Source organism: Pseudorasbora parva, chromosome 6 (genome assembly GCF_024679245.1).
Source record: "Pseudorasbora parva isolate DD20220531a chromosome 6, ASM2467924v1, whole genome shotgun sequence".
Classification (NCBI taxonomy): domain Eukaryota; kingdom Metazoa; phylum Chordata; class Actinopteri; order Cypriniformes; family Gobionidae; genus Pseudorasbora; species Pseudorasbora parva.
The window spans coordinates 25056656-25068241 of NC_090177.1; positions in this window are offsets into that span (position 1 = coordinate 25056656).

Consider the following 11586-nt stretch of genomic DNA (forward strand, 5'->3'; position numbering starts at 1 on the left):
ACTATGTCATCCAGGTACGCAGCAGCATATGCAGCATGGGGGCGCAAAATCCTATCCATGAGTCGCTGGAAGGTTGCGGGCGCCCCGAACAAGCCGAAAGGAAGCGTGACAAATTGGTGTAATCCAAACGGCGTGGTGAAAGCTGTCTTTTCTTTGGACAATGGAGACAAGGGGATCTGCCAATAGCCCTTTGTTAAGTCCAGTGTCGAATAAAATCGAGCCGTGCCTACCCGATCAAGCAACTCGTCAACCCGCGGCATTGGATACGCGTCGAATTTCGACACAGCGTTCACCTTGCGGTAGTCCACACAGAACCTGACCGAGCCGTCTGTTTTGGGGACCAAAACTATCGGGCTCGCCCAGTCACTGTTGGACTCCTCGATTACTCCCATGTCGAGCATTGCGCCTAATTCTTCCTGAACTACTTTTTTCTTGTGTTCAGGAAAGTGATACGGCCGGCTGCGAACTACCACGCCCGGCTCGGTCTCGATATGGTGCTGAATCAAGTCGGTACGTCCCTGGTAGGGGCGAGAACACGTCAGCGAACTCCGCCTGCAATTTTGATAAATCAGTGAGTTGTAACGGTGAGAGGTGATCTCCCCCAGGGGCCAGCGCGACTGATTGCGCTTTAATGCTCGCCTCTGGCCCGAGATCATCCTCTCCCCCGATCACCGTTGCCAACAACACTGATTCCACCTCATTCCATTTTTTTAGCAGGTTGAGGTGGTATATTTGACGTGCCCCGTTCCTATCGGATCGTATCACTTCATAATCGAGCTCTCCTATCTGTCGTGCGACCTCAAACGGCCCCTGCCACTTTGACATTAATTTTGAGCTCGACGTAGGGAGTAGAACGAGCACTTTCTCTCCCGGTGTGAATTTGCGTAGTTTTGTACCCCTGTTATATGACCGGCTCTGGCGGTCCTGGGCTTGCAACAAATTCTCCCTAGATAGCCGCCCCAAGGTGTGGAGTTTTGTTCGCAAGTCCATGACGTACTGAATTTCGTTTTTGGCCAAAGAAGGTCCCTCCTCCCAAGTTTCTCGTAGGACGTCCAGCACCCCCCGTGGCTGTCGTCCGTAGAGAAGCTCGAAGGGGGAAAACCCCGTGGAGGCTTGTGGAACCTCCCGCACGGCAAATAAGAGGGGTTCTAACCACCGATCCCAATTTTTGGCGTCTTCCTGTACGAACTTACGGATCATGGATTTAAGAGTGCGATTAAATCGTTCGACCAAGCCGTCCGTTTGTGGGTGATAGACGCTTGTTCGAATGGATTTAATGCCCAATAATCCGTAGAGTTCGCTCATCGTGCGTGACATAAACGCCGTGCCTTGATCAGTGAGGATTTCTTTCGGAATCCCCACTCGGGAGATCAGACGAAACAGTGCGTCCGCAACACTCTTCGCGGAGATGTTGCGGAGAGCCACTGCCTCCGGATATCGTGTTGCGTAGTCCACGATGACTAACGCAAAACGATGTCCGCGTGCGGATCGCTCTAATGGCCCGATGAGGTCCATCGCAATTCTCTCGAAGGGGACCTGCATTAATGGAAGGGGGCGCAATGGCGCTTTTGGGGCGGCCAGTGGATTCACCAACTGACATTCAGGGCAAGACGCGCACCACCTGCGCACATTGTCATGAATGCCTGGCCAAAAAAATCGGGTCATTAAGCGATTCAGTGTGGCCGCCTGCCCCAGGTGGCCCGCCATCGGGTTCGAGTGAGCCGCCTGGAAAAGCATTTCCCGGCGGCTCTTTGGTACTAATAACTGGGTTGTATCCACTTTTGTCTGAGTGTCTTGGCTCACTCGATACAACCGATCCTTAATTATGGCAAAATAAGGATACGTGACGGGCAATGCGGGTTGGAGAGACTGACCGTCGATAGAGCGGACCTGCTGAAATGCATGTTTTAGGGTCTCATCTTGAGACTGCTCCAGAGGGAAGTCATCACGGTCCGAGAGAATCAGTCTCTCGACCCCGCTCGGTTCCTCTGAAGCTGTTCCCAAGGGTCCCGTATCAGTCTCGCCAACCTGCACTCGCACCGCCCCGTTCCTAGCCTTGTTTTCCCAAGCGGCATCCGCGCATAACGACCCCAATAATGCCGAAAAGGCGGGCCAATTCGTCCCCAGAATTAGCGGATGCCGGAGGTGGTGACTAACCGCCACCTCAACACTATGCTTTTTCCCCCTAAACTGTATCGTGACTGGGACAACCGGATATTCCACCACATCCCCGTGCACACACCGCACCTTAACCATGCGGCTTGTATCCAATGCCCCAGGCTGCATCAGGCTTTGATGGATCGAGGTTTGGTTACATCCTGAATCCACCAAGGCCTGATATGTACCCCCCTTGATACTTACAGGAATTTGGTACTCTCCTGCTTGATCGGGGGTGGTCCGCTGGACGTCCGGGATCCGGATCATTGTCCCGATGTCCATCCTCGGACATCGGTCCACAAAATGATCCGGATCACCGCACCGCCAGCAGGCCAGCCCAGGCTTACCCTCCACCCCTGCGGTGGGGAGTGGGTTGGAAAATGAGCGCGGGGAGGGTGTGAAACCGGAGCCATTGTCGCCACCCGCCCCCAGCAGCCCCGCCCCCCTGGGCGGAGCCCGCGAACTCCCGGACGGTCCTGGGCCCATCCCACCCCGACCTCTGGGGGGAACGCGAGGAGGGCCTGGAGGACGGGACCTGGGGAGAGGGACAGGGCGAGAGGGAGAGACAGAGGGGGGAGAGAGAGAGTGAGAAGTTAGTGAGGGCTCGCCGACCCCCGGGCACGCCACCAGGTGGTCCTCCGCCAGCTGGATGGCCGTCTCCAGCGACGTGGGCCGGTGGCACTGGACCCACTCGGCGGTCTTTCTTGGGAGCCGAGTGATGAATTGCTCCAGCACCACCAGATCGATGATATGGTCCACGTCGCTTCCGCCGGCCAAGAGCCATCTGCGGCACGAGTCCCGGAGCTGTTGGGCCATAGCGAAGGGTCGGCCGGCCTCGCCCCATTCCAGGGAGCGGAACCTCTGGCGGTGTTGCTCCGGGGTCCGACCGACCCGCTGTAGGATGGCCCTTTTTAGATCCTCGTACTTCAGGAGGTTCGCTACCGGCAGATGTTGGGCGGCCGCCTGGGCTTCTCCTGTTAGTAATGGAATGAGGCGCACCGGCCACTGTGCCCGGGGCCAGCCGGAGGCCTCCGCGGTCTTCTGGAAGAGGTCTATGAAGGCCTCCGGATCGTCCTCTGGCCCCATCTTGTGGAGGGGCACGTGGACCGATGCGCTAGCCCGCCCGGCGGCTTCGGCGCGAACCTCCCGATCCATCCAGCTCCGGAACCGCTCGCGGTCCTCTTGCTGGCCGCGGACAATCGCCTCGAAGCGGCGCTCCTGGTCTGCCCGCAGGTCCAGCATTGCCTGATGTTGGTCTTGGTGGAGGACCGCGAGGGAGGTGATGATGTCCGCAAATGGCGAGGCGGAGGGCGTTGTCATGGCGGCGGCGCTGTCCTACTTCCTTCCCGGGTTTCGGCACCAGTGTGATAAAGTTCGTTTGTGTAAGGAAGGAAGAGGACAAGGGGGTCGGTTTGACTGCTGACGCTTCTCTTTATTAGAACAAAAACTCAGTCTCTTCACACGGCTATTGCCCGTGTGTATTTCTCTCAGTCACTTCCGGGTTCCGGTTAAACGTTCCGCTTCCGGGTCAACGTGTCTCACAACTCAATGTCCGTGGGTGTGAGTGTGTGTCGCGTCAGCAGTCCCTCTCTCTCTCTTCGATCTCCGGTTCCACCTAGGTTTTATCCCCTCTCCGCGCTCATTACTGGAACGAGAGACAGGTGTTATTAATCTGCTTCCAACCCCCTCACTTACCGCTCGTCCCGCGGCTCTCTCTCCCGCTGCAGACCTTGCTGAACCACGCCCCCCTTGCCACAGTTATCATCGTCAATGATTAAACAACATCACTTGATGATATTTTCTCTTGACTTTGTGTTCCTTCACAAACACAAAACAACCAGAGAAACATTATATTATTATATCATACAGTCAAGGGTCGAGAGCCCAACTAAAGCAAACACTTATCTCCATCATGGTGACTTCAAACTAAACTATTATTTTCATTAAAACAGATATAAAGTCAGCCTGGTTAGTTATAAGTTAGTTCACATATTATTATTATGTTTAGTAACTTACAAATTTTTACTTACCGATTTTAAGATTGCACACAATAAAAAAGTCTCCATCTTAATTTGAATCAGCAACAGAAAAGGACCGCCTTTTGTAAATGTCCTCCAATCAGTGAATTAGTTCTTGTTGCCAGACAGAACTCCTTGCATGGCCAATCACATCAAAGCAAGACCAAAGAGAGCTTTTTTAATTAATTATGATTTTGAGTTCATTCAACTTGAAATGAAGTTATACTATCTTATTTTTGAGTTTTTGGACTAAACTAGTAATATTAGTCAAGATTACTTGATTTGTTTAAGGAAAGACAACATTAGGGTTTACAGTGTAATACTGTGTTTGACCCCCTTTCGCCTTCAGAACTGCCTTAATTCTACGTGGCATTGATTTTAACAAGGTGCTGAAAGCATTCTTCATAAATGTTGGCCCATATTGATAGGATAGCATCGTGCAGTTGATGGAGATGTGTGGGATGCACATCCAGGGCACGAAGCTCCCATTCCAACACATCCCAAAGATGCTCTATTGGGTTGAGATCTGGTGACTGTGGGGGCCATTTTAGTACAGTGAACTCATTATCATGTTCAAGAAACCAATTTGAAATGATTCAAGCTTTGTGACATGGTGTATTATCCTGCTGGAAGTAGCCATTAGAGGATGGACACATGGTGGTCCTAAAGGGATGGTCAGAAACAATGTTCAGGTAGTCCATGGGATTTAAACGATTCCCAATTGGCACTGGATGTTTTTCCCTTTTCACACCATTCTTTGTAAACCCTAGAAATGGTTTGTTTCCATTCTGACATTCAGTTTGGATTTCAGGAGATTGTCTTGACCAGGACCACACCCCTAAATGCATTGAAGCAACTGCCATGTGATTGGTTGATTAGATAATTGCATTAATGCGATATTGAACAGGTGTTCCTAATAATCCTTTAGGTGCGTATATATATTTATGTTAGTTATTTTTATTTTATATAAAATATGTTTTTGAATTGATGTGATCCTCCTATGAATTTAAATGATATATTTTCAACAAATCATGATTGTAATAGTTCTCTCCTGATTACATCTTTTATAATGTATGGCCACTTTTACCACTGCATTTAAATTCTTCTTATTAATGTGGTATTAAATATGCCTTAAATCTTAAAAAAGCTGCACTATAGAACAAAATACATACATCTGGAGTTTTTGAAGTCACACAATAAGCAGTACAACTCACAATGTCTATTGTAACAAAAAGTACAACAAACTCTTTTCTAACTCCCAAATGAGCTGAGCATATAATGACACATTACTTCTAGGCACCACTGAGAGTTGGCCAGTGCAATTGGTTATCCGATCTGCACGCAAAATAACCTCGATTTGACATAATTGTACAGTCATTTTGAAAACAGTGCTTTACTGTCTAAGAAAGTGGCCACCACAACCAACAAAATGTGCCTGCTGGGTTTTCGGATGATATCTGATTTATTTTAGCTGTAAATAAAGCAAATATGTAATTTACTCTTAAGTCCATCTCAACATCTTCCCCAGCAGTGTGATATGAATGATACATATCTGTTTTGTAGTCACTGCAGATGGGGACCATCTATATGGTGGTACAGAGTTCCACTGTCGACTGGACTCACTAACTTGATGGCATAATCTGTGACTGGCTCAGATTCCTCTGCTTGAGAATAAAAGCACTGAGGATACTTTTTTTCAACCCAGAGGAGATTCGTCTTATCCTTCATATCCTCTTTGGCCCACGGACAAGCACTGTTCTTTCTTTATACAGCCTCAAGCTGTTTTCACATGTAAAGCAGGCTCTGCCATGGAAGGCAAGGCTGGCCTTCGCACATCCTCAAAGACATGCAAAAATATTTCATATTCTCTGTCATTATTATTATTATTTTTTAATGAAACCAGTTTTTGACCTGTTGTTAATTGGATGAATGCCACAAAATGGCAAAGTTCAACAGCAAAACAAATCTCTTTCGTCTTTTCACCTCAAAGGGGAAAAAAAGAAGGAAAAATGTCAGTCTTGGATAAAGCTTAAAATAAGAAATAAAGACCCTAAAGGGACATAGTCAAAAATTAGAAAATTAGCTTTGAATGGAAAATTGGTTTTGTAAATAATATGAGGTGGGAGATAAAACGTTATTTTTAAAACTTTTGCAAGCACATATAAAGTTTATGGAGGAATGCAAAAGTTTTACCAGCAAATGGAAAAGCATTGAAATTTGAAAATAGTTTCCCCTCTCATCTCATATATTTTTCCACCAATGTGCCCATGTAAGGGTTCTGTTGTTTTATGCTGTGAATTCTAATTGTGAAATATATTACATTGATATTTATAAAGTCACAATTATTGGGAACAGTATTGCAATTGAAAGAATTACAAGTGTTAAAATCATACACTGGTAGAAAATATTCTGTGGTAAAGTAAATAAAATAAAAAAACATAATTTCTACATGAAAAAGTTCAGAACACCCCCCCCCCCACCCCCTCCACACACACCCCCAGTAAAGTCTATTCTGTATTAGCACTCAATTCAAGCTTAGAAATTAAAGCATAAACATCAGCAATATAAAATACTAAACGTTTTTTAAACATATGTTCCCGTCATGCACTTGGGTTTGAATAGTTAATGAGGTTGATTTGTTGCTGTTCCAGCAGTATTTACACTGTTTTATCATTGCATTTGTTGTTAGGTTTAGTAACTTGAAATTTTGTGACATTTGTTAATTTTCTACTCAGAATGACTTCATCGTTTAAATGTTACTATCACAGTGTTGTAATATTGAGGTCTCTGTGTTTAGGTATGCCGTTACTTCTATTACATACACAATATGTGGGGTAAGTGTTATTTCGAAACCCAGAGTGCAATAACAAACTTGTAGCCAATCAGCGGGTAAGGGACGTGTCTACTGTTGATGTTGAGAAGAGAGTGCTTAGTGCATGCATAGAGTGCATGTCATTATTCAAAACACAAGACACACATAATAATGGACATTAGCCGAGAACTAATATATGCTGGCTTTTGCTTGAATATGCTCATGTGTCATGTTTGCTTGTTTGTCCATTTGCGATCGTATTGTGGCTCACTTCAGCGATGATAAAGACCATAAAGATCATAAAGTCATTTCCACACCGTATGGCGCATCTAAATCTCCTCACTTTTTCAAGCTTCAGCTTACAACATGTGTACGGCAAGTAAGATACTATACTCGTAATATATGTTTGTTTTGTCTTTTCATGTCTATATAACCCTAATCTACTCATAATTGTATGTTTTTACTTTAGCTGGACTATCGTGCTTGTGTACTATCGAGTTGTTCATGAGAGCGGTTTGTGTTTTTGTGATCGCTATAACTCTAATCTTGTTATAATTGTAATATGTTCGTTAGTTGGACTGTCATGCTTGTGTATACTATCAAGTTGTTCATAAGAACGGTTTGTGTTTTTGTGAAGAAAGGGGTGACTTTTTCATTGAATATTCGGCCTGGATTTGTAACACACAGTCGTTGCCTGGGTTACGTATGTGTGGGGCGGAGCTATCTAAATAGGGCAGAGAGCATTTTGGGGGTAGGGGTGTTTGTTTTGGTGATTTGAAATAACAACAACGTTTACCAGAAAGCACTTACCCCACCTTAAAGGGTTAGTTCACCCAAAAATGAAAATTATTTCATTAATTACTCACCCTCATGTCGTTGGACACCCGTAACACCTTTGTTCATCTTCAGAACACAAATGAAGATATTTTTGTTGAAAGCTGATGGCTGAGAAAGGCTTCAGAAAGGCCTCCATTGGCATTCAGTACATTTCCACTCACAAGACCCATAAAAGGCACTAAACACATCGATACAACGTCCATCTCACTACAGTGGCTGTGATGAAAATGATGAAAATAGTTATTGTGCGCACAAAAATCAAAATAACGACTTCATCCACCAAGTTATTGATGGATAGCAGATCTGCCATTCAGATACATGACCCGGAAGCGAGGAGGAGCGCCGCTATTGCATGAGTTCACGTCTGAAACCTACACAGAAGACAATAATTTGGCGGATGAAGTCATTATTTAGATTTTTTTTTTGCGCACAAAAACTATTCTCATCGCTTCGTCAAATTATTGTACAGCCACTGTAGTGAGATGGACTTTGTATCAATGTGTTTAGTGCCTTTTATGGGTCTTGTGAGTGGGAATGTACTGAATGCCAAATGAGGCCTATCTGAAGCCTTTCTCAGCCATCAGCTTTCAACAAAAATATCTTCATTTGTGTTCTGAAGATGAGCAAAGGTGTTACGGGTGTCCAACGACATGAGGGTGAGTAATTAATGAAATAATTTTTGGGTGAACTAACCCTTTAAGTGTGTCACAGACACGCCAGGCTCCCATGTCACACCCATCACTGCGCACACCTTCCCCTGAATACGAATCACCTGCACCTGCAGCACATTATCCCAGCAATCACCTACAGCTCAAAAGACGATGGGTGCGTCTCAATCATCTCACTAGTTCAGTAGTCAGGGCACTGATCAGGGAGTCAGACCATTGACTTATGTCCTAATCAGTGCCCTGACTAGTGGACTAGTAAAATGATTGAGACGCGCCCACTCCGGCGCGTTTGTAAAAGGTACCCTTTCTGTTTACTTCAAGGACTCCTTTGCTTATACTAACCATCAACCCGAGTTCCCTCAAAGTCTCCATCGTGTCCCAGCGTCGTGTTTGCGTGCTTAATTGCGTTCCTGCGTTCCTCTGCACTTAAATCTCCAGTGATCTTCACCTGCAAGTGTACAGACTGTGTTATCCAGGATATCTGCACAAGACCCCAAGAATCTACAGCACTACTCACCTGCACTCCCGTTGGCACTGCTGGTCTGCTCAATAAACCATACTTCTTGTCTCTGACCCTTCTGTACTGTAACACCATGTAATTAGCTTTTTATTTTTAATCTAGAGCAAAAACATGCTTCCATAATTAGAGTAATAATATAAAAAAATATCTTGTAGCTGCAGGCAGTGCTTCTAACATTTTCTGTTTTGAGTAATTTTTTTGGGATAAAAGCATCTGCTCATGTTGAAAGTATATCAGAGCGATGCACCTGCTGTCCTAATAACACAAATGAGTATGTCAATAGTCAAAAACACAGGGTACAAAAATAAAATCAAAATGAAACTTTTTTTTAATGCAAAAACTCTGTCCATCTGTGTTGTCCTCTTTCTGCCCTTGTCCGGCGACAGCAGCTTCCTGTGTTTGTTATTAGAGGAGCAAGAAGGGGGCAGCGGCCCATAAACCCCCCTACTGAACAGTGAACCCAAATCTCAGGGCATTCCATTACAGAGAGTTAAAAGAGAATGGAATGAATGAGAAAAGATAAAGCACACAGAAGAATATGCACATGCAGACACGCTTCTCAGTACATTACTGCATTGCATCCATTCACAAGTGTAGTTTCGCTGACCACTCACGAGCTTACATAGTACAGAAAGACGAAGGTGGAAGAAATGTGAGCAATGAACAAGTAAACATTCAGCCTTCATTAAACTGAAAGATCCACGTGTGCATGATAGAGTGGTGCATTTCAGGTGTCATATAAGAAATATATCATATAGAAATATGATATAATGGACTGTTTAACCAACTACAGCTCTGGAAAAAATTAAGAGACCACTTACCAAAAAAAAATTATTTGGTCTCTTAATTTTTTCTTAAAATCAATGTTAATTGGTCTCTTAATTTTTTCTTAAAATCAATGTTAATTGGTCTCTTAATTTTTTCTTAAAATCAATGTTAATTGGTCTCTTAATTTTTTCTTAAAATCAATGTTAATTGGTCTCTTAATTTTTTCTTAAAATCAATGTTAATTGGTCTCTTAATTTTTTCCAGAGCTGTAAGATGGTCATGCCTACTGTCACTGAACCTATTTTCTATAATTAGTGCACACATCATCAGGAAAATGTTTTTTGTCCTTGGTCTAGTTCAGAAAATCTACCAGTTTCTGTTCGTATTCCTCCAGCTGCACTTAGAGTGGTGCTGGCAGTAGAATTAACTAAATGCTGAAATGAATAACAGTGCAGGTTGCCAATGATAAATAGAAAACAGACCTGAAGCAGCATCATCATGAGCTAATCTGTGTTTTCTATAGCTCAGCATTACATGGATTAAACGTGCATGCCTATAGATCATGATGAAAAAAAGTAGTAGTTTTCATATTAGTTTATATAGCTCTCTGCTGTCGGGGTACATTTGAATGTAATGATGTCCCCTTGCAGACTAACATCCTGCCTGCAGCTTTCTCTGTGCAGAAAGAGAATGCTTCTGAGTGATTCACTTTATTGCAGTAGACTGTCTCCTCAGAAAGTGCTATACTTATAAAGCCACAACTACCTCAAAGTAGCCTATAGTTGCAGTGTGCAACTAAGGTTAAACAGTTTCAAACTGCAAAAGACAATAAAATGAGATAATAAATATACTAAATACTACAAGTGCAATGTAAATACCGGTACTCTGCAATTGTAGACTTTTTTTTTGGTATACATAAAGTTTGATAAATTGGAACAACTAATTTTGTACTTAATGCATTTAAGTTATCCAGAACAAGGTAGTGCTGAGGTCCAACTAAAGATATTTGATTTTGCTAAAGTGGAACAGTCTTTAAATATCTTTCATTTAAAAACTGACATAATACAGTAATCTTTGGTCACAGTTTATTTCAATAGACCACTTTAAACATTCTACTAACTATAAGTGACTTTGCAACTAAATGTCAACTAACTCTCTTTGGAGTATAAGTTGAAGTTGACATAGTCAGTAGAATGTCAGACAGTCTACAAATACTCTAATGACAATAAGTTGACATGTAGTTGCATAGTTACTTAATTAGTAGAATGTCTAAAGTGGACTAGTGTTACCTAATCATCATACTATCCTTATTAATAGTGATAACTATTAACAAATTTTAGGCTTAATTAATATCAAGAAATGTGAAAAGTACTCCACATAAAGTTTAATTATAATATTTATGTCAGTAAGTCTCAAGCGATATGTCAGTAAATATGTTAACTGTTTTGTAGTATACTTAGTATGAAATAAAGGTATTTTACATTTTGGTATACAACCCAAATAGCTAAGAGAGACAGAAACATCACATTGAACATTGAACTTGACATAGGCTATAGGTTTTTGTAATAGATTTTTAATAGGTTTTTGTAATAGGTTTTGACAAGCAAAACTGATATTTGATTTTGGATGAATTTCAGTCACCGTAGGGTATTGCATTCCTTATAGTTAAACCTGTCTAACTGATTATCATCTGTGCACACAAAACTTACTCATTACTTGATCTAACTGTTTTACTGAAAAGAGAGATTTCAGTATTGTGATTATTGTTTAATGTAGCCTATAAACACATAATGTAGGCTATTGCTT